General features: G+C 32.4%; 2 long non-coding RNA genes across 2 annotated transcripts; both read right to left on the minus strand.

The window, feature by feature from the left end:
- Positions 1–16,122: 16,122 nt before the first annotated feature.
- On the minus strand, positions 16,123–17,595 carry LOC139527347 (uncharacterized). Its single transcript, XR_011665332.1, has 3 exons — positions 17,522–17,595; positions 17,049–17,106; positions 16,123–16,417 (listed from the first exon to the last, which is right to left on the minus strand). It is a non-coding gene; the product is annotated as an uncharacterized lncRNA (long non-coding RNA).
- A 7,601-nt stretch (positions 17,596–25,196) lies between these two features.
- LOC139526017 (uncharacterized) lies at positions 25,197–26,716 on the minus strand. Its single transcript, XR_011665086.1, has 3 exons — positions 26,616–26,716; positions 26,158–26,221; positions 25,197–25,470 (listed from the first exon to the last, which is right to left on the minus strand). It is a non-coding gene; the product is annotated as an uncharacterized lncRNA (long non-coding RNA).
- Positions 26,717–26,939: the final 223 nt, after the last annotated feature.

Raw genomic sequence — 26,939 nt, forward strand, 5'->3', positions numbered from 1 at the left:
CAAACTTGAAGCTGTGAGAACAGAAATTAAATATATGCTTGACAATGATATTATTGAGCCGAGTAACAGTGAATGGAGCTCTCCTTGTCTCCTTGTGCCAAAACCAGATAAAACCTTTCGTTTCGTGACTGATTTCAGAAAAGTAAATTCAGTCTCAAAATCTGATTCCTATCCGATTCCAAGGATAGACGATTGTATTGACAACATTGGTCAAGCAAAATTTGTGAGCAAATTTGATTTGTTGAAAGGTTATTGGCAAGTTCCATTGACACAGAGAGCTCGTGAAATATCAGCTTTTGTTACACCAGATGGCTTATTTCAATATACTGTAATGCCATTTGGCATGAAAAGTGCACCAGCTACATTTCAAAGAATGATCAATAATGTTATAAAAGATTTAAACTGTTGTTATGCTTATATTGATGATCTAATTGTATGTAGTGATAGCTGGGAAGAGCATTTAACACATTTGTATGATACTTTTGATAGATTGTCACAATCAAATTTGACTGTTAATCTTGGTAAAAGTGAATTTTGTCAGGCCACTGTTGATTATTTAGGGCATACAGTTGGCCAAGGTCAAGTGAAACCTATTATGGCTAAAGTGGAAGCCATTTCCAAATTTCCTCCTCCTACAAATAGAAAACAACTTATGAGATATTTAGGCATGATTGGATTTTACAGAAAATTTTGTTCAAATTTTGCTACTGTGGTTCAACCATTGACTCATCTTTTACGAAAAGATTCTAAATTTATCTGGAGTGAAAATTGTCAAAACGCTTTTGAAAATAGCAAATCACTTTTAATTAATAGTCCAGTTCTGATTACTCCAGACTTTGAAAAACAATTTAAACTTGCCGTTGATGCAAGCGATGTAGGAATTGGAGCTGTTTTATATCAAGAGACAGATGATAATGTTGAGAAACCTATATCATATTTTTCTAAGAAATTAGATAAACATCAGAAAAATTATTCAACTATTGAAAAAGAGTGTTTTGCAATGTTGTCAGCACTTCAACATTTTGATGTATATTTGAATCCCACTGTATATCCTATTCTTGTTTGTACTGATCATAATCCTCTCACCTTCATACATAAAATGAGAAACAAGAATCAGAGGTTGACTAGGTGGAGTTTATTGTTACAGGAATATGATGTAATTGTAAAACACATTAAGGGTAAAGATAATGTAATAGCAGATGCTTTATCTAGAGCTTATTAAAACACTTTGTATATACTATGTATTTTTATTCATATTATTCATGATAAGTTTTTGTTACACTAAAACTTCTTTTAAGGGGGGAGGTGTTATGATATTGTAATTATTGTATTTATTTATGTTGGCCTAATTTGTGTTGTATGGCCTGATAGTTGTTTACAGAATAATCTTAGAACTGTGCAGTTTAGAAATCACTGGAACAATTACAGAATGATTGGAACTTTCCAGAATGATCCTAATAAAAGATGTATTATATAAACTTCTACATTTTACTAGAAACTTCCATTGTTACTTTCTAGGATGTTCCAGTATAGATTGTTCTAGAACTTTCCTTAAACAATTATATATATACAGACACTAAAGTTAAACAATCACTCTTACACTTGGACTTAGACATCGACAGACATTAGTATTCACCGCATTTGGATTGACACTTTAATTCTACAAACAACATCATACTGGATTGTGACCGTAGTAGTGAACGTAATATTCAGATTGGATTCCGAAAGATATCCGGATACAGACAAAGATAAAAGATTGGACTCATATTTTGACAGTTAAGTTGACAGTAATATTTGTGTAATACTTCTTGTAAACTTTTGTATATTAAATATTGTTAAATTTTATTATTGATTTGTGTCTTTTGTTGGCAACAATTTGAAGGCGATTTCTGGCCGTAACAGAAATTGGGGGCTCGTCCGGGATAACGTTAATATCTTCATAGAAATTTGTTCAGTATTTTTATAAGAACTAGCCAACAAAATTCTACAAAATGGCAGTTGATGCCGGTAAATTTTTAAAAACGCCAGACCTGGAGAGTTTTGATAATTTAAAGAAAGAGGAATTAGTGTTGCTTGCTAAACATCTGAAATTAGATTTTAAAGTATCTATGAGAAAACAAATTATAAAAAATTTGGTAATAGACAAATTAGTTGACTCAGAAATTTTAGGTGAAGAGGCTCTTGAGTTTAAGGTCGAAACTGTTGACGCTATCAAATTAAAACAGCTTGCATTAGAACATGAACTTAAATTAAAAGAACTGGAAATGAAGGAAAGGTTGGAAATGGAGAAAATAAAAGAAAAAGAAGATGAATTTAAGTTAAAACAGGCAGAACTTGAAATGAGGGAAAGACTAGAGATGGAGAAACTGAAAATTGAAATGGTCAAAGAAGAAAGCAACACTAAAGTCCAGCAGAAATCAGAATATTTTGATGCAGCAAAAAATATACGTTTGGTTCCCAGATTTTGTGAAAAAACAGTCGATAAATACTCCGCACTTCCATCAGAAAAAAGTTCCGATTATGACACGGTGAAACAGGAAGTTTTGAAAGCTTATGAGTTAGTACCAGAAGCATATAGACAGAAATTTAGATCTTATAAAAAGTTTGATTCGCAAACCTATGTGGAATTTGCTCGGGAAAAAGAAGATCTATTTGATAAATGGCTTACTTCAAAGAAAACAGATAACAATTTTGATAACCTAAGACAATCGATGTTATTAGAAGAGTTCAAACAATGTGTTCATTTAGACTTAAAAACACATTTAGACGACAAAACTGTTGGGACAATACATGATGCAGCTGTAATTTCAGATAATTATACCCTTTCACATAAAAGAAGTTTCAAGGGTCAAAATGTTAATAATTCAAGTGGAAATAACAAAAATCAAAGCACTGAGCGTACTGATAGTAAGCCTGTTGCACAGAATAAGAGTCAGTCCAGTTTTAATATGTCTAGTTCAAAATTTGATACTTTTGAGAAGAAGTCACTGATTTGTGCTTATTGTAAGAAGAATGGTCACTTGATGGCTGATTGTTTTAGACTCCAGAAGAAGAATGAACGAGATAATAAGCCAAAGTCCAGTGCTTGTACGACACCTTATATTACCAGTACGTTGGAATGTCCTGCGAGTCAGGCTTTTAAGTCCAGTTTTTGTGATTACATGGAGGAATATAAACCCTTTATGTCTGATGGGTTTATTTCTATTGTTGATGATACCACTCTTCAGCCTATTAAGATTTTACGGGACACTGGAGCTTCTCAGTCTTTATTGTTAGAAGGTGTGTTGCCTTTGTCCGAGAAGACTTCTGTTGGTGCCTCCGTTTTGTTACAAGGTGTAGAGTTGTATAGATGTTCCTCTCCACCGTATTTATCTGAAGTCAGATTTGATAACTGGACCAGTTATTGTAGGTGTTCGTCCTAATCTCCCTGTAGAGGGTGTTACATTATTGCTAGGAAATGATCTAGCTAGGAACAAAGTGGTTGCTGAACCAATTGTTACCAGTGAACCAGTGGTGGATGTTAAATCACCTGAAGATGATGCTGAATTGTATCCAGCTTGTGTTGTTACTAGGGCGATGGCTAGAAAACAACAAGATGAGAATTTGCAAGAAGACCAGTTTGATTACATGGACCTTTCTGACACTTTCCTAGCTGACATTGAAGGTCCTGGTAGCTCAGAAAAGGCCATAATAAGACCACCTAGTGTTACCAAGAATGTTATTATGCCATGGCCAAATGTAATCAGCCATTCATTAGATCGAAAGAATTTATTCGAAGAACAACATAAAGACCCTGAGGTTCTTCAGCTCAACCAGCGGGCTCAACCACAGGAGGAAGCGGACAAAGTGGCCGAATGCTATTTCCATCAGGACGGCATTTTAATGAGGAAGTGGAGGCCTCCTGATGCTACCCCAGAGGAGGAATGGAGAGTGGTATACCAAGTGGTGGTGCCTAAAGTTTATAGGCAAGAAATTATTGGTCTTGCCCATGACACCCCCTTGGCTGGACACTTAGGTATAAGGAAGACTTGCCTTAAGATCTTGCAGCATTTCTACTGGCCCAGGCTTCGAAATGATGTCGCAGAATACTGCAAATCATGCCATATATGCCAGGTTGTTGGTAAGCCTAACCAGAAAATACCACCAGCACCACTTCTGCCTATTCCAGCCTTTGACGAACCTTTCAGCAGAGTTCTAATTGACTGCGTTGGACCTTTACCAAAGACCAAAACTGGAAATGCGTATTTATTGACAATCATGTGTACATCCACACGCTTTCCTGAGGCTATTCCGCTAAGAAATATCAAGACACCTACTATTGTCAAAGCTCTTATCAAATTTTTTACGTTAGTAGGATTTCCTCAGTCTATACAGTCCGACCAGGGATCAAATTACATGTCAGGTCTATTTCAGCAAGTCGTGTACCAGTTAGGGATTGCTCAGTATAGATCAAGTGCGTACCATCCAGAATCTCAAGGTGCCTTAGAACGTTTTCATCAAACATTGAAGAACATGATTAGAACTTTTTGTCTTCAATTTGACAGAGACTGGGATGATGGAGTTCACTTTCTACTTTTTTCATTTCGAGAGGCTGTTCAAGAATCCCTTGGATTTAGTCCCTTTGAATTGGTATTTGGCCATACTGTAAGGGGACCGTTAAAATTGATTAAGGAAAAGTGGCTTACTGAACATACTGACTTGAATCTTTTAGACTATGTATCTAGATTTAAAGAAAAATTGTACACTGCTTGTCAAATTGCTCAGAAAAACTTAAAAAATGTACAGAACAAGATGAAAATTTGGTATGATAAAGATGCCAGGGACAGAGTTTTTGAGCCTGGTGATAGGGTACTTGTATTTTTGCCAGTCCCTGGACATCCTTTACAGGCTAAATATTGTGGTCCTTATACAATAGAGAGCAAAATCAATGATTTGAATTATATTGTAAAAACTCCAGGTCGGCGTAAACAAAACAGAGTGTGTCATATTCATATGTTAAAACCATATTTTGAGCGTACTAATGAATGTGAGAGTAAACCAGTTGCCACTTTAGGCATGGTTAAATTTGAGAACAATCATGACAAACCAAATGTAATTGAACCACCTTTTAGTTCTAAAACTATGGAAGAGACGGTTAGATTGAAAAATTCAGAAATTTTGTCAAATTTAGACTCAAAACTTGCACATCTATCTTTTGATCGTAGAGAAGAAATAAAAACTTTGGTATTTTCTTTTAAAAATCTTTTTCCAGATGTGCCAAACAAAACCACTGCTGTTTGTCATGATGTTGATGTAGGAGATGCTTCTCCAATTAAGCAACATCCTTATCGGCTTAATCCACTCAAACTTGAAGCTGTGAGAACAGAAATTAAATATATGCTTGACAATGATATTATTGAGCCGAGTAACAGTGAATGGAGCTCTCCTTGTCTCCTTGTGCCAAAACCAGATAAAACCTTTCGTTTCGTGACTGATTTCAGAAAAGTAAATTCAGTCTCAAAATCTGATTCCTATCCGATTCCAAGGATAGACGATTGTATTGACAACATTGGTCAAGCAAAATTTGTGAGCAAATTTGATTTGTTGAAAGGTTATTGGCAAGTTCCATTGACACAGAGAGCTCGTGAAATATCAGCTTTTGTTACACCAGATGGCTTATTTCAATATACTGTAATGCCATTTGGCATGAAAAGTGCACCAGCTACATTTCAAAGAATGATCAATAATGTTATAAAAGATTTAAACTGTTGTTATGCTTATATTGATGATCTAATTGTATGTAGTGATAGCTGGGAAGAGCATTTAACACATTTGTATGATACTTTTGATAGATTGTCACAATCAAATTTGACTGTTAATCTTGGTAAAAGTGAATTTTGTCAGGCCACTGTTGATTATTTAGGGCATACAGTTGGCCAAGGTCAAGTGAAACCTATTATGGCTAAAGTGGAAGCCATTTCCAAATTTCCTCCTCCTACAAATAGAAAACAACTTATGAGATATTTAGGCATGATTGGATTTTACAGAAAATTTTGTTCAAATTTTGCTACTGTGGTTCAACCATTGACTCATCTTTTACGAAAAGATTCTAAATTTATCTGGAGTGAAAATTGTCAAAACGCTTTTGAAAATAGCAAATCACTTTTAATTAATAGTCCAGTTCTGATTACTCCAGACTTTGAAAAACAATTTAAACTTGCCGTTGATGCAAGCGATGTAGGAATTGGAGCTGTTTTATATCAAGAGACAGATGATAATGTTGAGAAACCTATATCATATTTTTCTAAGAAATTAGATAAACATCAGAAAAATTATTCAACTATTGAAAAAGAGTGTTTTGCAATGTTGTCAGCACTTCAACATTTTGATGTATATTTGAATCCCACTGTATATCCTATTCTTGTTTGTACTGATCATAATCCTCTCACCTTCATACATAAAATGAGAAACAAGAATCAGAGGTTGACTAGGTGGAGTTTATTGTTACAGGAATATGATGTAATTGTAAAACACATTAAGGGTAAAGATAATGTAATAGCAGATGCTTTATCTAGAGCTTATTAAAACACTTTGTATATACTATGTATTTTTATTCATATTATTCATGATAAGTTTTTGTTACACTAAAACTTCTTTTAAGGGGGGAGGTGTTATGATATTGTAATTATTGTATTTATTTATGTTGGCCTAATTTGTGTTGTATGGCCTGATAGTTGTTTACAGAATAATCTTAGAACTGTGCAGTTTAGAAATCACTGGAACAATTACAGAATGATTGGAACTTTCCAGAATGATCCTAATAAAAGATGTATTATATAAACTTCTACATTTTACTAGAAACTTCCATTGTTACTTTCTAGGATGTTCCAGTATAGATTGTTCTAGAACTTTCCTTAAACAATTATATATATACAGACACTAAAGTTAAACAATCACTCTTACACTTGGACTTAGACATCGACAGACATTAGTATTCACCGCATTTGGATTGACACTTTAATTCTACAAACAACATCATACTGGATTGTGACCGTAGTAGTGAACGTAATATTCAGATTGGATTCCGAAAGATATCCGGATACAGACAAAGATAAAAGATTGGACTCATATTTTGACAGTTAAGTTGACAGTAATATTTGTGTAATACTTCTTGTAAACTTTTGTATATTAAATATTGTTAAATTTTATTATTGATTTGTGTCTTTTGTTGGCAACAATTTGAAGGCGATTTCTGGCCGTAACAATACATGATGGAAAAGCAACAAGAAGAATAAAAATCGAGATACAAAAAATCCCGATGATGCTCGTAACTTTTATTAATTTTTATCAACGATGATCGTAACTTTTATTTAAGATGATCGTAACTGTTTGTTCCAACGAAGCATTTTCTGATAAACAAAGCTTTCTGGTATGTGGAAAAGTGTACATTTATTGTTTATCAGCTAATATTGTGATAATAATGAGGAACGATTACTAAGGGAAGGGTAATGTCCAATTGGTAAGTGCACAAATGGTTATGATTTCCCGATATTTCATTTCTTTTTATCAAGTTCAATATTAAAACGCATTGGTGGTTAACAACTTTATATTGATGAAAAATTGTGCCCTGCCTTTTTTTAAGTTGAAATCTCTATCCTGCGTTTTTATTTTTCACTCTATATGGTCCTGATTTTTTTTACCTCAATTGTCATCCTGTCTTTTTGATTGGCCAAGTTGTTCATTTGGCCTATTTTTTACTCAAAACCCCTGTCCTGCCTTTTTTCCTCCACATTTTACCCCTCCCTTTAAAAATCAAATGGTAGCTCCCTTATCGATATGTTTGGCTTAAACAACTTCTTCGACTAACTTCAATAATACATGTCAAATACCGTAAGTGTTAGGATTTTAATATAGCTTGAAAAAACAGGGAATCTAATATGTACTTGTTTACCATCTATTTCAGCTTTTCCATCTTTACATAAGTAGCCAACCCATGGTAATTATAGGCAACAGTAGTCCAGTGGAGGATCCAGAGATTTTTTTATCAAGGGGGTGGGGACTGGCTGCTTGAGAGAAGGCCTGCTACAGTCATGCTTCATTGATTCCCTATTTAGTCAACCACATTTTTCACACAAAAAAGGGGATGCACGCACCCTGGCCCTCCCTTTAAACCCGTCTCTGTAGTCTGCCAACGTTTAATGATCAAAGTTTGATAACGAAAATAAAAGACGAGGCAACAAGTTAAAACACATGAAAACAATTCCATTTTGAATGTTAACTAAATAACTAATAAGAAAAAAAATATTGAGGACATTTGCATATAAGCCTGCTAATTTAACCTGATGTCATTTCTTTTTGACAAATATAGCGGTGTTCATTAACGCTCATGTTGTTTACTTTTTAAATCATTCTTTTTTCAGTAATACCAATATATCGTGACTGATAAATTGGATGTTCATTTAAAAAAAAAAACACATATTAAGTTTTGAGATACGGTCATCTTTAAATAAAAGCAAGTCCAAGTTACGATCATCCATAGACGAAGTTACGATCATCATCGTGTTTTTTTTAATCTCGATTTTCGTTCTTCTGGTTGTTTTTCTATCATTTAGGAAAAACCCATTCAATGGCAATGCTGATTAAGAATTTTCTTGATATAAAACAAATCTGAAAATAAGCTGTTAAAGTAGAGAAATCGACATTCTAAAATTTCCCTAAATTTGAGTCCGCCATAGTGGGATGATCGTACTTGCAGTTACGATCATCACGTTGACACCAGTGATGCTGATACAATTGTTGATCTTGAGTTTCAGTCGAATATTAGACATATCTAATTGTATAGCCTTATGAATGATTTTGCGAAATTTGTTATTGTTGAAAAATAGTACGATTATGGTAACGATAATCTTCCATATTGTGGTATTTATATCAGAGTGTGGTATACTTATTTATGTGTTCTCACGAGAAATAAATCCTACACTAAGAAAACTGGTAATACAATTTAAATTTGATTTCCGAATTTATTTTACTCCGTTTATATAAATTGAGATTTAAAAACTAAGACAAGTGTTTCCACTGTTATCTATCGACTACAAATGACTTGATGATTTCTTACACTGCACAGGTCATAAGATTTGAACTTTTACACAATATTGTTTTATTTATATTTTCTTGCACTGTTCAAAACTTGTTTTTATCATTCAGTTTAGCATTGTACTTCAAAATATATATACGTATACGCATGGCTTTCGTTTGTAGTACTACCAGTCTATACATGTAAATGAACTGGTATTTAATAAGGGAACAAGTGAAAGTCAAGTGAAATAAATCAAGTAACAGTTGGAGGATGATGTATTTGTTTATGAAGAAGAACACGGAGACAATGAATTATTGTCGGATGATATTGGGCAAAATAATGTAATGGTGTTAACAAAATATCTGAAAAGTCAATATGAGTGTTTATGGTCTAAAGGACGATCAGTAATCACGTTTGGGCGTTATTTCATCACCGATAAACCTACAGAAATAGTTTGACTAGTAAACCTATGTTAAGACCATTGGATACCAGGTTCATTACAGGTGTTGATTTAAAAGTGTAAGGAACAACTGTTTTTATGTTATTATGCATGTGCTAGTGTACGTATAAACATGGAACTGAGTTGAGCAACATGTAATGTTTGTGTGTGTGGTAGTCAGATAAATCTTCTTTTTTTGTTTAAAGCAACCGGTTATTGTATTTGGGATAAATACAAAACTATACAGTGAGTGGCCTAGTTTTGTTTACATCACTGTGATAGGAGTTGTTGGAATTGTAGCGATTTAAGATTTTGAAGTTTCATTTAACGTGACTTGACTTAAATTTAAGTGAACTCATATCTAACAAATGTTTGACTTGACGAAGCAAAGATAGACGAGAGCATGCTTTTTTTTATAAATAATATCAATATGTGAGTTCCATGAAGCTGATGACTGAAATGATATTCCAAGATGACAGTGAGTATTTTTTCTCAACCTCTTCCCCATTTATTCCCAAAAATACAGGTGGGTGCTCCCTTTCTGTTCTAGTAAATACAATGTTTCTTTTCTTTCTTAGAGTTAAATTGAACAGCCCATGATTTTGCCCAATTTGAGATAAGATCCAAGTCATCAGTCAAAGAAGCAGCTGCTTCAGCAGGATCATCATCTACTATAACAAATAAAGAGGTGTCATCTTCAAAAAGTCTAATACCATTAGCAATGTCATTTACTATATCATTTATATAAATGAGAAACAGAGAGGGTCCTAAAACTGATCCCTCGGGAACACCTGCATGTATACTTCTTAGAGTTGACGAAAGCCTTCTGAAACGACCTTTTGTTGACGATCTGAAAGATAACTTTCTATCCAAGATAAGAGCTGATAATGTATGCCACACTGTTTAAGTTTAAATAAAAGTCCTTTATGCCAAACTTTATCGAAAGCTCTAGATATATCACAAAATACAAACCTTACATCCCTCCCAATATCCATATTACTTATAATTTTATGATATATTTCAATTAACTGATTAACAATAGAGTCGCCTGGCTGGAATCCAGATTGAAACTTTGACAAAAGGTTATCACTTCTCACATAATTATACAAATGTTTAAATAGAACTTTTCCCATAATCTTGCAAACAACACTAGTAACAGATATTGGACGATAGTTTTGAGCTGAGTGTGAACTACCTTTTTCTTTAAAAATAGCATTAACATATGCAATTTTCCATAACAGTGGAACCTGTTTAACTGATAGAGACATATTAGATAACTTACATGTAGTAAATGGTTTAGAAATAAAGCTAGCAACCTCTTTTAAAATGCTAGGACTGATACCGTCAAGGGCAGCTGGTTTGTTTACATTTAAGATTTTTAACTTATCTAAAATTTCTTTCTCAGTGATGACAAATTTATTTAAATGACATGGAGGAGGCTCATAATTATCAGGAATTTCTGGTTCTGTATCAATATAAGCTATGTAATTGTTGCATGTGAAGCAGGCTAAAAGTATGTAATTATTGCATGTGAAACGTGAAGCAGGATAAGAGTATGTAATTATTGCATGTGGAGCAGGATAAAAGTATGTAATTATTACATTTGAAGCAGGATAAGAGTATGTAATTATTGCATGTGAAGCAGGATAAGAGTATGTAATTATTGCATTTGAAGCAGGATAAGAGTATGTAATTATTGCATGTGAAGCAGGATAAGAGTATGTAATTATTGCATGTGAAGCAGGATAAGAGTATGTAATTATTGCATGTGAAGCAGGATAAGAGTATGTAATTATTGCATGTGAAGCAGGATAAGAGTATGTAATTATTGCATGTGAAGCAGGATAAGAGTATGTAATTATTACATTTGAAGCAGGATAAAAGTAGTTAATTATTACATGATAAGCAGGATAAGAGTATGTGATTATAACATGTGAAGCAGGATAAGAGTATGTAATTATAACATGTGAATCAGGATAAGAGTATGTAATTATAACATGTGAATCAGGATAAGAGTATGTAATTATAATATGTGAATCAGGAGAAGAGTATGTAATTATAGCATGTGAAGCAGGATAAGAGTATGTATTTATTGCATGTGAAGATTTGAAGTAGCATAAGAGTAAGTAATTATAACATGTGAAGCAGGATCAGAATATGTAATTATTGTATGTGAAGCAGGCTAAAAATATATAATTATTACATGTAAAGCAGGATAAGAGTATGTAATTATTGCATGTGAAGCAGGCTAAAAATATGAAATTATTACATGTAAAGCAGGATAAGAGTATGTAATTATTGCATGTGAAGCAGGCTAAAAATATGAAATTATTACATGTGAAGCAGGATAAGAGTATGTAATTATAACATGTGAAGCAGGATAAGAGTATGTAATTATAACATGTGAAGCAGGATAAGAGTATGTAATTATTGCATGTGAAGCAGGATAAGAGTATGTAGTTTTTACATGTGAAGCAGGATAAGAGTATCTAAATATTGCATGTGAAACAGGATAAGAGAATTAAATATTGCATTTGAATCGGGATAAGAGTATGTAATTATTACATGTGAAGCAGGTTAAGAGTATGTATTTATTGCATGTGAAGCAGGATAAGAGTATTAAATATTGCATGTTAAGCAGGCTAAGAGTATGTAATTATTGAATGTGAACCTGGCTAAAAATATGTAATTATTGCATGTGAAGCAGGATAAAAGTATGTAATTATTACTTGTGACGTTGGATAATGGTATGTAGTAATTGCATGTGAAGCTAGATAGCAGTATGTAATTATTGCATGTAAAGCAGGATAAGAGTATGTATTTATTGCATGTGAAGCAGGATAAGAGTATGTAATTATTGCATGTGATTCAAGAGAAGAGTATGTAATTATTGCATATAAAGCAGGATAATAATATATGATTATTGCATTTGAAGCGGGATAAGAGTGTGTAATTATTGCATGAGATTCAGGAGAAGAGTATGTAATTATTGCATGTGAAGCAGGATAAGAGTATGTATTTATTGCATGTGGAGCAGGATAAGAGTATGTAATTAGTGCATGTGATTCAGAAGAAGAGTATGTAATTATTGCATGTGATTCAGGAGAAGAGTATGTAATTATTGCATGTGAAGCAGGATAATAGTATGTAATTATTGCATTTGAAGCGGGATAAGAGTAATGTAATTATTGCATTTGAAGCGGGATAAGAGTATGTATTTATTGCATGTGAAGCAGGATAAGAGTATGTAATTATTGCATTTGAAGCAGGATAAGAGTATGTAATTATTGCATGTGAAGCAGGATAAGAGTATGTAATTATAAAAATGAATGTTTTCTCTCAATGTTGGGTGCTGATAAAACCTTACAAAGGTTGTAGACAGGATTTTGGAAACTGCATGCATTTGAAGAACCTCAAACGTCGCGGATATGATTTTCAGTCTGACTATAATTATCTTAGAACACTTAACGCTGTCCGATTATTATTCTCACTGTTTCTCTTTCCTATAATTGTCAACATGAAAATCGCAGTAAAATATAATTGCATTCTGTAAAATTATGATAACATCCAAAACGATTAAATTGTAGTCAAATAACAAAAAAGGCCAGAAAAAGATACGAAACAGTGTTTACCAAAGTGTTTTATTGGATTCGTATGATCACTAGAAAACAGGTTCCTTATTCAAACTAACCATTAGAATGCAATATCCATTCAATTCAGGTACAGATAGCCCATAAAATAAAATAAATAATCTTATAAGAACCGTATCATCACTATGTTTTGTCTGCATAGAGTGCTGAATGCAAAATTGGGATATCGTCTTACATAGAAAGTCAACAAAAATTATACAATAAGTCCGTTTCAATATTGTTAGGCTATTACCTAAATCTGTATTAAAACTTGAATCCTAAAGAAAAATTAAACATTACACATTCAATCTCATTCACTGCAAATAAAAAAGTGAGATATCCTTTTACAAACACTGCTCCAGCAGAGCTATTAGGAAGAACGAGTGATATCGACATATTTTTGCTGACTTTATTTTACTAGCATATTCTTCTCATCTGTAAATTTACCAACCAAAATGTCTTATATCCTATTGTGTCATTTCGGATGGCAGGTGATAAATGCAACATTTTAATGAATGCTAGGAATGTGTGCTCCTTTCTTGATTTGAAAGTTTGGTAAATATTTGGAATTCTCTGTTTTATCAATTTATTGTCATTACATATTTTGCCCATCTAAAAATGCCTGTACCTTCTCAGGAATATGACAGTTGCTGTCCATTCGTTCGATATGTTTTATCATTTAAGTTTGCATTTGATTAGGGACTTTCCGTTTTGAATTTTCTTCGAATTTAAGTTTTTTAGTGATTCTACTATTTACCCCTTCTTTCCTTTAAACAAAATTATTACAAAACCATATGTAAAACTCCTATAAAATCGTTGTTATATTCTTTATAGTTTTTGACAGAAAAAGTATGACATTGGTATATGTAAAAATATCGAGAGAGAACTATATCCTGCCAAATTTTCAATATTTTTTATTTTGAAAACAAGGACACAAACCTTTTATTTTTTCTGCTTTTTTAGGAGCTTTATTTAAGAATTGAATGCTTCTTTTTGTAACTTCATTGGGGTGTAAAAGCGCTGACCGAAGTACATTTTGAATGAAGCACAAAAGCGCTTCATTCTAAAAATGTACACACGGTCAACGCTTGCACAACCCTATGAAGTTACAAAAAGAAGCATTCAATACTTATAATTACATATTTTTACCTATGATCATGAAAACACGAATTTTATAATTTTTTATATTACATTCACCTATGCACTTTATTGTGGGACCACGCGTTATCATGAATGATAAGTTTTATTGAGTGATACAATTGCTTAAGGAATAACACGAGATGTGCATTTAGCCAATCAGAATGAAGTATCATAATGAAACATACATCTAATGTAATTATTTATATACTATCAATTCATAACAGACTTTTAAAAATCTTGTGATTTTGAAACAGAGAAGTGAACATCCTTAAATATCCTTAAATAGATCTTAAAAGTAATCCAATTTGATGTTAGTGTATTGCTTGATATATAAGTCTTAGATATAGATGATTATGCTAGTTTATTTTAACTTTGTACTAGTTTTTTTGTAACTGTGAGTACTGTTGAATATTTTTGTTCTTTATGCTGATCGGATGAGTTAAGCTTTTTTTCAAATGATTTTTTAAGTGCAAACAAATCAAGTAAATCCTTTTTCAACAGATTGTTACGGTTTATTTTTATGTTGTACTGTTACACAACTGTCTTAGGTAAGAAGGGGGATTGGGATCCCGCTGACTTGTTTAACCCCACCAAATTTTGTATGAGCCTGTCCAATTTTAGGATCGTATCATTCAGTGGTTGTCGTTTGTTAATGAGTTACATACTGTGGATTCATTATTATTCGTTGGATATTAATTTCCGTTGGTGTCGTGGGTTGAGGTAAATCAGGAGTACAAGTGTTTAACGAAGAACATATTTTCATTTGGTTTTGTATACAGAGTTTGGCAAAACCATGAAATCAAATATCCACGAATATTCAAGTTTTCAGCAATCAACGAAAACAAATGAATACACATTATTAGTTTTCGTTCATATTTTGAACATTAATAAGCCGTTAGTTTTTCTCGTTTGAATTGTTTTACATTTGTCGTTTCGGGTCTGTTTATGGCTATTATAGTTTAGACTTTGCGGCATGGGCTGTGCTAATTGTTGAAGGCTCTATAGTTGTTAATTTTGTGTCATTTAGAGTCTTATGGAGATTTGTCTCATTTGCAATCATACCACATCTTCTTTTATATTTACAACTTCCACATTCTGTGTATTTCGGTTATAAATAGAGTGCCTGTGATTCAGTGGTTCAGTTGATGTGTATCAGTTGTGTTGCTTTGTTGTTGGTTTTAATTTTACATCAGGGAGTCTGGGTTTTAATTATTGTACATTAGTCTTTTCTGTGCCTTCTATAGCTTGCTATTTGATATGTTTTCCCGATGAATGGTTTTACATTAGTTATTTTAGGGGCCCTTTATAGCTTGTTGTTCGGTGTTTGAAGCCGTACCTTTACCTATGATGGTTTACTTTTTTAAATTGTAACTTTGGATGGAAAGTTTTCTCATTGGCACTCAAAACACATCTTCCTACATTACATCTATTAGCTTGTGTTGAATTCCTTACTGTGACCTGTAGTTGCAAGATACTTTTCTACGTCATTTGGACAGGTTTTTTTTGTTTCATTGCGATTCACACCAAATTTTCTTTTTGGTAGAAAGCGGCAGACGCGTAATCTAGCCACGCGTCCAGTCTAGCTCATTTTGGAGTTCATGCGATTCCCTCATTTTTGTTTGTGATCTTGATTTATCTATTTTTAATCAATTTATTAGATCTTCACGGCGGTAAATTACTGTCACCTTAATTTATATAAAGACTTATCCAATATGACTTAACTTTCTATTTCACGGCATCAATGTATTCGTCTCAGTAGTATTTTTAGCAAAACGAGTAAAGAGGGGTTTTTAAAAACCGGAGAGATAATCTTAAACTGACAAAATACTATCTCAATATTGCAATATAAAAGAATTCAGTAGAATTTGAGAAATGATTTTCTTGTAAATATTATCATATCTTTTAATTTAAATCGTCGACTGATGCACTATTTTAATATCCATGTTAACGCGCATTTCCTGAAAAGTTGTCAATTTGATGTTCTGTATATTCCTCTTGATTAATTTGGACTACAAGCATCACAACAGCATTCCCTTCGATTGACATTGCAGTCATATTTAATGCCACAATTACGGGCACGACATCCATATTTGCAATCTGCACTGGTACGACAATTACTACTAAAGCACTTAAGAGCATTAGTATTCTCCAAACCTGAAACATATTGCTACTTTTTTTTTTATTAAAACAATAACCTATAATTAATGAAATTGTTTTTGATTTTTATTGATCCTTCTAGACCTTGTAACTTATTAATATTTAAGGAAATTTTGAATATGTGTGTGTTGGGGGGGGGGGGCAATACTATACTGGTATGACAATTATGCCTAACCCTGCAACTTCAGTCTTTGATCCTTTAATAGGAATGTCCTACGTTGTGCTGATATACAACTGTTTCATGTTACAAGTGGGTTGGGTTTTCCTAACACATTTTGTATAGATACCCGTACTTAACCAGCAATTCATAGTTTAGTTTATTAATATCGTTGGTCCCACTCTGTCATATTTGGGTTTTTGCTGCAGGCTGTCTGCATCAAACTGGTAGTTGTCTCGTTTGAACTAATTTACTTGTTATAAAGGCTTTCAAAATTTACTTTTTATCAATGGATTCGCGTTCCTTATATGGTTGAAAACTGTTTCATTGGCAACCATACAACACCTCCTATTTGTCTATATATATTATTTGAAATATTCTAAATTTTTCGTCAATGTAGATTTGAGGCATGTTTAAAACTCTTTTTGTGTTGATACCGGGTAATTCCTTTTAAGAACGATATAAACTTACCCGACAAACATATCAATAAGATACAAAAAGCGACGTAGGTTCTCATTGTGCAGTAGCCCTGGAAGAAAAATTAAATTATTTGTTTTAATATAAAATAAGTAAGATACACTTTTCACCTTGTACATTCATATAGACGCCGATTTATATTAAAGTTATCTTTGATAAATTTTGAATTGTCATCAATGCACATGTTAGTTACCCATGAACATGATAGCGACTGACATTTCCGATCTCTTTGACACCACCATTTCGGTTGGGATTTTAATATTTTCAACTTTAAACTTGATTTTTCCTTCCATTGTTTCAATTATAGTCTACTGATGAGTCCTAAATAGAGGAAACGTGTATCTGGCGAACTGAATAAGTAAAAGAGGTAATACTAATATTAACCTTGATCATGTAATTTCGTATTAAGCATGTTTAAATCTAGTAAAATAATACAATTATTGGAATGCTATTACAAAATTTCTTACCTTCTGTATTAAGATGAGGTAACTTACTGGTATGTTTTGAACAATGTTTAATAAAATAAAATGTGTTTTGTTTACCTTTATACTGTGTAGCATAACATAAGACGGAAAAGGACACAATAATCAAATGTATGTTCATTGGTCGGACATAAGATCCAGGATACGTTTGTTTTCCGTGAAAAGGTAGCTAATATTATTTGTAGCGAGGACAATGGTATAATCTTCATAGCAGTCTGAGTATTTGTCACATTAATTTCATCATTATCATTAGATTCTAAGTTTTGCTCATACTATATATATGTTATTCTGTATCTGTAACTATATTTTAACTTGTACAAGAATCCTCTTTTGTTTTACCTTAACATATTATACAACTGTATTAGTAGTAAACCTTTTCAACATCTCTCGACACCGACTAATGACACCTACAGTTTACAGGTAAAATGGATGGGTCGTCTCAAAGGCAAAAATCATCATGATTATCATCACGTAACATATTGGATTGACGGTTTTATACTGTTTTGACTATATAGTTTAAGAATATATATCAACCAAATAAATAAATAAATATATGTATGGTGGCCGGATGCGACCATTTATTTCGCCTTTTCGCGTTTTCGTGAATTCTCCGTTCATTTTGCAAACGCGAAATTGGGAATTCGAGAAATCGAGAAATTGAGAAAATCGGGAAATCGGAAAATCGAGAAATAGGGAAATCCAGAAATCGGGAAATCGAAAAATCGAGAAATCAAGAAAGCAAAAACGCCAAAACACGAAAGAGGAAACACGAAAACGCTAAAACGCGAAATGAATTCTCGATTTTGCGTTTTTGCTTTCTCTATTTCTCGATTTCCCGATTTCTCAATTTCTTGATTTCCCTTTCTCGATTTCTGGATTTCCCCGAAAGAGGAAACGTCTACCATACATATGTCTCTGTCATATAATATTCTTATTTCATAAGTATTTGCACGACATTTCATGTTGAATTGATTAAACAAATATTTCAATCATTCAGAATTTTAACCCATTTTCTCTTCACTTTTGTGATGATGTGAGTCTTTCGCCAAATATTTGCCGCATGCCAATAACGATTTAATGTGTTGGTGTAAAAGCTTTTATGATGTTTTTCAAAAATGAAAAAAGAATACTTGTCCGTCCGTATCACACTTGTTAACACAACCAACTTTGTGTTTTTCCACCGATCTTCACCTCAGTCGATGTACATTTTCAATTTTTACATAATTACATATTGATTTTTTAGGTCGAAGGAAAAGATCACGTTTTTTTTTATTATTATTATCAACGACGGTCTTCTCCGCTTCAAGATATCTTGTTCGAGGTAAAGTTTTTCCTTGATGGATTTTAAAAAAAAATTATAATTGACCCCTCGTTTCAATGCTACAACATTTAAGCAGTGATTGGTGATTACAGAATTCAAGTGGAACACCAAATTGGTGAATTGAAATGATACAAAGTATTGAGTACATTATGGAGGCATCCAAGGCCAAAACAATCAGACATGTGCCGCCCTTGTAAACCAACATAATCATTGTTTAATTAAATATCAACTACAATAGAACATGATTTGTTCTTTTCGTTTTCCAAATTCAACCAGGACAGCTAGAAGCTAAATGTCTAAAAGATGAAATGTGACTTAAAGTCTATCATTTTCTTTATAACAAATTAAAAAAAAAAACATGACATTTGGACTCTATATGAAAGTTTTATCATTGTCAATGATTGAAAGCAATAAAATCAATAATGATCTCATTTATTTTTTTTTATTTTTGAGACGACCCTTCACATTTTACCTGTCGTAGTCTTTCTCAACTGTAGGTGTCGAGAGATGTTGAAAAGGTCTATTGGTAGATCAGTTATATTTTGATATGATAAACTAGTCATTAAAAGTCTTTCTCATTTGGATTGACAATAAACAGCTAATAAACAAAAGAAGCAAAATAGATAAAATTGTCCCATTTTCAATATTTGTAAAATATCCAAGACCAATTCTATTGAAACGCTTCATAATTAACAATTAAGTGCTGAAAAATTAACCGAATCCAAATGAGAATGAACAATAAGATATACCTTTTAATTATTTAGTATGAGATCTGTGTATCTCCGACTAAGTCTGACATTCCACAGACTGTCTTTTTATCATGATTTCCTTTATATAAGGCTGCTCCTTCACAAGAAACATACTTAACCAGAGGCTCCTAATTGTTAAGTTGGATTATTCCTTCAAAAGTTTGTGGACGCAATAAGGATTTCGTTTACTTTTCTTTTTTGAGTTTTGAATCAGTTATGACGACGGATGTCTTCCAATTTTCGTAGCTATACCTCTTATTCGTCCAAGACTAAAACCTCGGGTGTCACACGGGATGAATAATCTGTAGATATGATTTAGTTATGCCTTGTATAAGTATATATGGTAAAAACAATTCTTCAATTTTCTTAAACAAACGAGACGATTTTAAATTTGAAATGATCAATTGCCCCTACCTAAGTAGCAATAAACCAACTTCACCTGCATATTGACTATACATTTTTCAACTTATTCGGTTTCCAAAAGCTTGCAGCTCCTACTCAGACTTTTTAAAACGCCACAAGTGTCTGAACAGAAGGTTGATGAATCAGGGGTATGTTAAAGAACGTTTCGTTCCTTTTTCTTAAAATGATCATCGGAAGGTACAAAGGTACCTTGTTTATAAATACTCAGTATTAATTTCACAAATAATACATGATGGACTTGGTGTTTAGATTGTACGTACTGACGTTGTTTAACATCTCTATAATGTGTTGTTCTTTTATTTGTAATTGTTTCATTATTGATATTACTTGAACTCTTTGATCTGATTCCGGTGATATCCATTTGACGTGGCTCGGTACTTATACATGTTGTACATCCCGTCAATGTATTTTTGTATCATCTTTCATTTTTGCTGATATGTTTTGTACAAGTGACATTTTGTGTTTCTTTGGTACATATGACGTTGCTCAGTACTTTTTGAGAAATTTGAGTTAACAGTGATGATAAAATTGAGAATGGAATTGGGGAATGTGTCAAAGAGACAACAACCCGACCATAGAATAGACAACAGCAGAAGGTCATGTTAAGAATAATGATCCAATCAGATTTTTCATTTTCATCTAAGCATGAGGAAGCATAAAAAGGATTGTTAAGTTGATTATCTAAAGATTTTGCTATTTTATAGGATGCTATTTTAAATTTGAGGGGAAAACACTGCATACATTTATTCCTGATCATCTTCTGTTTATGGATTTCATAGACCGGTACTAATTCAGAGTCAGTTTGGTCATTTCTTGCATTTTGTTTTATTAGCTTACTTTTTAAGTTTTTATACGACAGCAAAATAAAGTTGAGAATGGAAATGGGGAATATGTCAAAAATTTGCTTTCGAGTAATGCTATCATGTCGCTGTTGTTGTCAGAAGACACATTTGATTTGTCAGACAATAACTTAATTTAAAGTGAAGGGTTCTCTATTGATAATGTATGAAATTGTACCAGAAGGTTAAATACACAAAAGGAAGGTTAGAAATGATATTAGGGGTTATGCTATCAACAGTTTAGGAGTCAGTGGTCAAAAACAACATTTTTGGTTGTTTATTCCATAAATTTGGGGGTTTCTCACAAATTAATTACCATTTTTACATTGAATAGTTATATACAAATGCAACAAATACTGATAGGAGATGCACACGAAACAGGGTGTGTAAATTATTTTATCGATAATTTGTACATTTTTCCATGCATGACGTGAGAGAATCTAGAAAAAATTTAAATGTACACATTTTCAACATTTTTGTTGAACGTTCATATAAAATTAAGGAGATATGTAGTTGGAGACTCCTGCTTAATAAAAATGTTCGGGCTCATCCGATATATATTTTCAAATAAGTCTCTATTAAAGTTTGAAGGGTTCAAAATTAAAATATGTTTGATATCAACTGTCGAACTGACATAAAATATTTGGTGTTTTTTTATATGCTAAATTTACATCTACGGTTATACCAGCTCTGCTTGGCAATGTATTTTATTGCTTTTTTGTTAGTAACTTTTTTTTTTATTTTGGTCATGAAAGTTAATTTGTAGTTGTAAAGTTGCTATAACATGAGGGTACCCAAAATGCACCTATTTGGACAGTTTTTCACCAAGTTTTTTTTTTAACCATACAATAGTTTCCATTTTGAATTTCACCTGCATTTTTGAGTGCGCTAACGGAATAACCGTGTTCAGTCAACAAACTTCATTATCACTGTAACTCGATATGGAGAATTTTGTAGAAGATGAATAAGTACTTAGTACTCTAGAAAGTCATGGTCAACCAGAGCACCGGATAATTTTTATTACCTCCGGCTACGTTTCTCCCAAAATATGTTGCATGCAAAGGGCTTTTCTGTATTCCCATGGTTTGACACATCTTTAACACTACAAATGTCATCATCAATTACGATATTTTGAAATTTAAATGAAGTACCTGTGTCACTGATAATGGAAAGACGAAGCATGCAGACGCTACAAAATGACCGTAGATGTTGTTGTAACTTTGGTTATTTCCGTGGTACAATTAAATTTAGAAAACTACAAAAGTTACTAAAATTTCTAAATTCTTGCTTTTGTAAAGAAATAAAAATTCATATCGTATTTAACATCGAATTTGTTCCGTTCTGTTCCGTTTTTTTCAAGATCGCATAAAAACGAGAATCTGGCAGCCATTGAAAATATAAGGGATTAACTAATGTCCTGACAATGTACTGAAGGATATTCCAATGCTTACTTCGTTTTCATTTTTGGAAGAATTTACTTTATATTTAGAACTAAACAAGATGACAATATTTTTTAAATAAATATCAAGACAAAAATAAAAAAAAATAAATTTTAAGAGTATAATTATCTTCGCAAAATAAAAAAAACCATCGTACGAGATATAACGAGAATGACGAAACTTTACAGGTGGGTCGTGTAGAGAAAGTTATCGTTCTTTGTTCCAAAACAATGCCATTACCATAAGTGTCAGCTAAAGCTGCAGTATATAAATTTGAAAATACTTTTAACGACAAAATTATTTTATATCTCTTCCTATGTGACGTTTGCATTATGACGCCAAAAACGCGAGTTGATGTGAACCTTGTCATTCAGTCAGAGGACTTGAAATATTTCCTTTATGGGTTGGTTTAAAAATACACATATAAGTAAGCAATGGATAAATTTAAAAGATGCTTTTTGTGCTTCTTTGTTAATGATTTGTTTGATTTTGTTCTTATTGATATTATGACAAGGTGATGACTGCTGTACCCCTATTTTGATAACTTTACCTATAATGTCTGTTTTGTTCACGCATCGTTGTAGATATAATGGAATTTGATGCGACTGTCATACAATTGAGAGGTTTAGCGCTATAAAAACAGATTCAATCCGCCATTTTCTACATTTGAAAATGCCTGTATTAAGTCAGGTATATGACAGTTATTGTCTATTCGATTGATGTGTTTTATCATTTGATTTTGGCATTTGATAAAGGACTTTTCGTTTTGAAGTTTCCACGGAGCTCAGTATTTTTGGGATTTTACTTTTTTTTCAGTATCATTTTCACAAGTAATGCACGATGGTATTGATTCCTGGTACTGACTTTGTTTCTGATCTTAATAATGTGTTAAAGAATTGCGTGATATGGAGTGTTTATATCTTTCTACAATTTGTTAGTAGACGTATTTTGTGTAAAAAGTTATCAAAAGTACCAGGATTATAATTTCATACGCCAGACGCGCGTTTCGTCTACATAAGACTCATCAGTGACGCTCAGATCAAAATAGTTCAAAAAAGCCAAATAAATACAAAGTTGAAGAGCATTGAGGACCCAAAATTCCAAAAAGTTGTGCCAAATACAGCTAAGGTAATCTACTCCTGGGGTAAGAAAATCCTTAGTTTTTCGAAAAATTCAAAGTTTTGCAAACAGAAAATTTATAAAAATGACCATATAATTGATATCATTTTGGGATTTTACTTTTTTTTCAGTATCATTTTCACAAGTAATGCACGATGGTATTGATTCCTGGTACTGACTTTGTTTCTGATCTTAATAATGTGTTAAAGAATTGCGTGATATGGAGTGTTTATATCTTTCTACAATTTGTTAGTAGACGTAGAATGTTAATAGGTTTTACATTGTTAAAAACTACACAGGTGTTTATTTTGACATGATTAACTAGCTACTATTTGTTATGGCGAATAAAAACATTAGGAAAGTGATATTGTTTTGAAATGTTAACGTGCGTTTAATATATATAAAACGACACCTTTCTAAAATGCATAACTGTTTGCTATTCTGCAAACTGTAACGGGGTCATTATTAACAAAATCATTTTAAGTTCTAAAGTGAAAATATTTAGAAAAATGGGAAATAGTAGAAATACCCTTTTTAATTCTTTAGATCAAATTAGGAAGATTTGTTTGTTATAGAAAATAAATCAAACTTCATTAAACCATTAATGATCGTTGAAATCTGAGTAATTATTATGGATCTGGAGGGTTGAAAAAGATAATTTACACAAATTCAACAGTAATATACTATTGTTTAAAAGACATAAATCTATTGAGGAAAAACATCTAGGTTACATAATTAATAGAGGAAACCATATGAACTATAAGAGGAAAACAAAGTATTCATATAGATAGTGGGGGATATGGGGTCTAAGTAGGCATTGTCAGGTTGAGGACAGGGCGACTTAACATAAATTCTAGAAGATAGGGAAAATCTAGTCTAAGAAGTGTATTGTCGAAGATAGGGGAAAGATGTTTTGGCTATATAGATTCGAAATGAGATTGTAAGGTGAAAAGAAGAGCGTTGTTAGTTTTTCTTCAACTTTTGCCCTTGTCATCTTTCAACTATTTATCATGGCACTTGTTTACTGATTCCTTCTGTTGAATTCTAGGTTGATAAATTGTAACAGTAAATGGTGAATGTGTATTAATGGCAATTTTTTTCTGAATTCATCGTAAAATATTTACTGAGAATAGATTAAAAAAATAGATGGATGTTATTTGGAAAATAAACACTCTAAGTTTCTAGGTTGATCAGCGAGAAACACAAGTGAAGTGATATCAAAGGGATTGCGTTTAAATCTAAGATTTTGGATAGCGAGAGGGTTGATTGGATTAAGTCCTATTGAAAAATATTCCTCTTAGAAATAACGAAAACGTTCCTTAGTCGAAGCCATTATCCTTTTCTCTTACTTAATCTGGATAATGCTTCAACCAATAGCAATTATTACCCAAACATGAACTGCCATTGTTAATGAGAATAAATGAACAGGAACTTTATATCTTAGTTGGTTTTTTACGTGAAATGTTTTTGAATTTTTTGGCAATAGTGACGTCTACTTCTTTGACTAGTGATCATTGTTAGCCTCGTGTTGGATGATTTTATTTTGTCTCCACCAATTTGCAAAATACCTTATCGTAAATCTGTTAAATTTTATTTCAAGTGTTATTTGATAGATATAATCACTTTAGTCAATGTAGGCTTTTCTCATTGTTGAAGGCCTTACGTTGATCTATAGTGGTTAATTTCTGTGTCATTTTGGTTTCTGGTGGAGAGTTGTCTAATTGGCAATAATACTACATCGTCTGTTTTAAAGAAGTCTTAATGATAACATTCTGTTGTTAGTATCTTTATTTATGGACTAATACAATATATCCATTATCAGTTTCAAACTTGAACGGTCTATCATGTCATGGTTGAAATCCTTTTTGTTCTGAATTTCACTTCGGCTTTACAACACAGCCACCGCAACAACACTGGTCGTTATTGACGCACCTCGCTGTTCCAGCACAGAATTTCTCAACACAGAAAGAAAAACAACCATCAACATTAAACCCACAGTCCACAGTGGGAAAGCACGTTTCCGCAGCTTCAGTATACTTCAATCCTAAAAAAAAAAGTAAAATCAAAATAATACTGATTTTCGAGGAAAATTCAAAACGGAAAGTGCCTATTAAATGGCAAAATCAAAAGCGCAAACACATCAAACGAATGGATAAACAACTTTCATATTCCTGACTTGGTATTGGTATTTTCTTATGTAGAAAATGGTGGATTGAACCTGGTATTAAAGCTAGCTAGACCTCACACTTTATAACAACAGTTTAAGTATAAGGTCAATTTTATTTTAAGAAAAAGTTATCATACTTTCTAAATGAATACACAGAACATATAATATCAAAAGCTTGAAACTTTACCTAATAATTTCTCATTCTTTGGCACCATTATACACGTTTCTTGTTGTTTTTGTTTGCATTTTATACCGATTAATGAAGAACGGAAAGGGTTATTTATCTGATATATTATGTCATATGTTAGTTTTTAATTTGCCCAATGATAGACAAAAATGACCATGACTGCTTCTTTATTGATATTTCTGATTCGGAACAAAAAGGTTTGGTTCAATAATAATTTTGTTAACACATGTTACCCAAAATTATCTGAAGACAAGAAATATTTACATATACATATATATATTAACATGGTTAATACAGGAACATAATTTCAGAACAGAAAACAATAACTTACTCGTCAGTATCGGTAAATTATTTTTGTACAGAAATAATTAACTTACCAGTGAAGCATATCAATATGAAGCAAAATCCAAGGTAGGCAGTCATTATTCAACAACAATAGTCCTGTAAATATCATATGTTATAAATTTAGCTACGTATTGATGTAAAGACGTCAACCAATCGCACACACACAGTTTAATATGACAGTTGTTGTCCATTCTTTTTTTATGTGTTTTGTCATTGATTTTGTCGCCGCGATATAGCCTTTTTGTGCTAATGCGGCGTAAAGCAACCAACAATCAATCAATCATTTGATTTTGCCATGTGATTGGGAACTTTCCGATTGAATTTTCCTCGGAGTTCAGTATTTTTGTGATTTTACTTTTTAATTTAAAAGTAATTGAATAAAAAAAGCAATATTAAATTGTCGCATATCATGTATAAAAAAAAAAACAATTATTAAAGACTAAGGCTTAAATTTGCTAAGTTGTTTTCGTATTTTTTTAAAATAACTTACACTTATTACGCTTAACTAGTAACACATGTACACGTTTCCACCTAATAGAATTAACACCGATCTACATACAAGAAAATATTATCACATGATAATTTGTGTTGTTGCATATCTATATCATTTTACCTACCTGTATCTATATCAAACTAAAATTGTTATGCAAAGAAATAGCATGTGGCGTTTTTTATCATTTTATATTGTCCGATAATAAATATTAACGGAAAAGGACATAGTTGAAAAAAAAGTTCATTGGATCGGTCTTTCTTCAGGGATGAGTCTGATATCCAGGAAGAAATGGCCTATAAGCACAGGTGCAATAACGTTTTA

This window comes from Mytilus edulis, chromosome 6, assembly GCF_963676685.1.
Source record: "Mytilus edulis chromosome 6, xbMytEdul2.2, whole genome shotgun sequence".
Taxonomy (NCBI): Eukaryota; Metazoa; Mollusca; class Bivalvia; order Mytilida; family Mytilidae; genus Mytilus; species Mytilus edulis.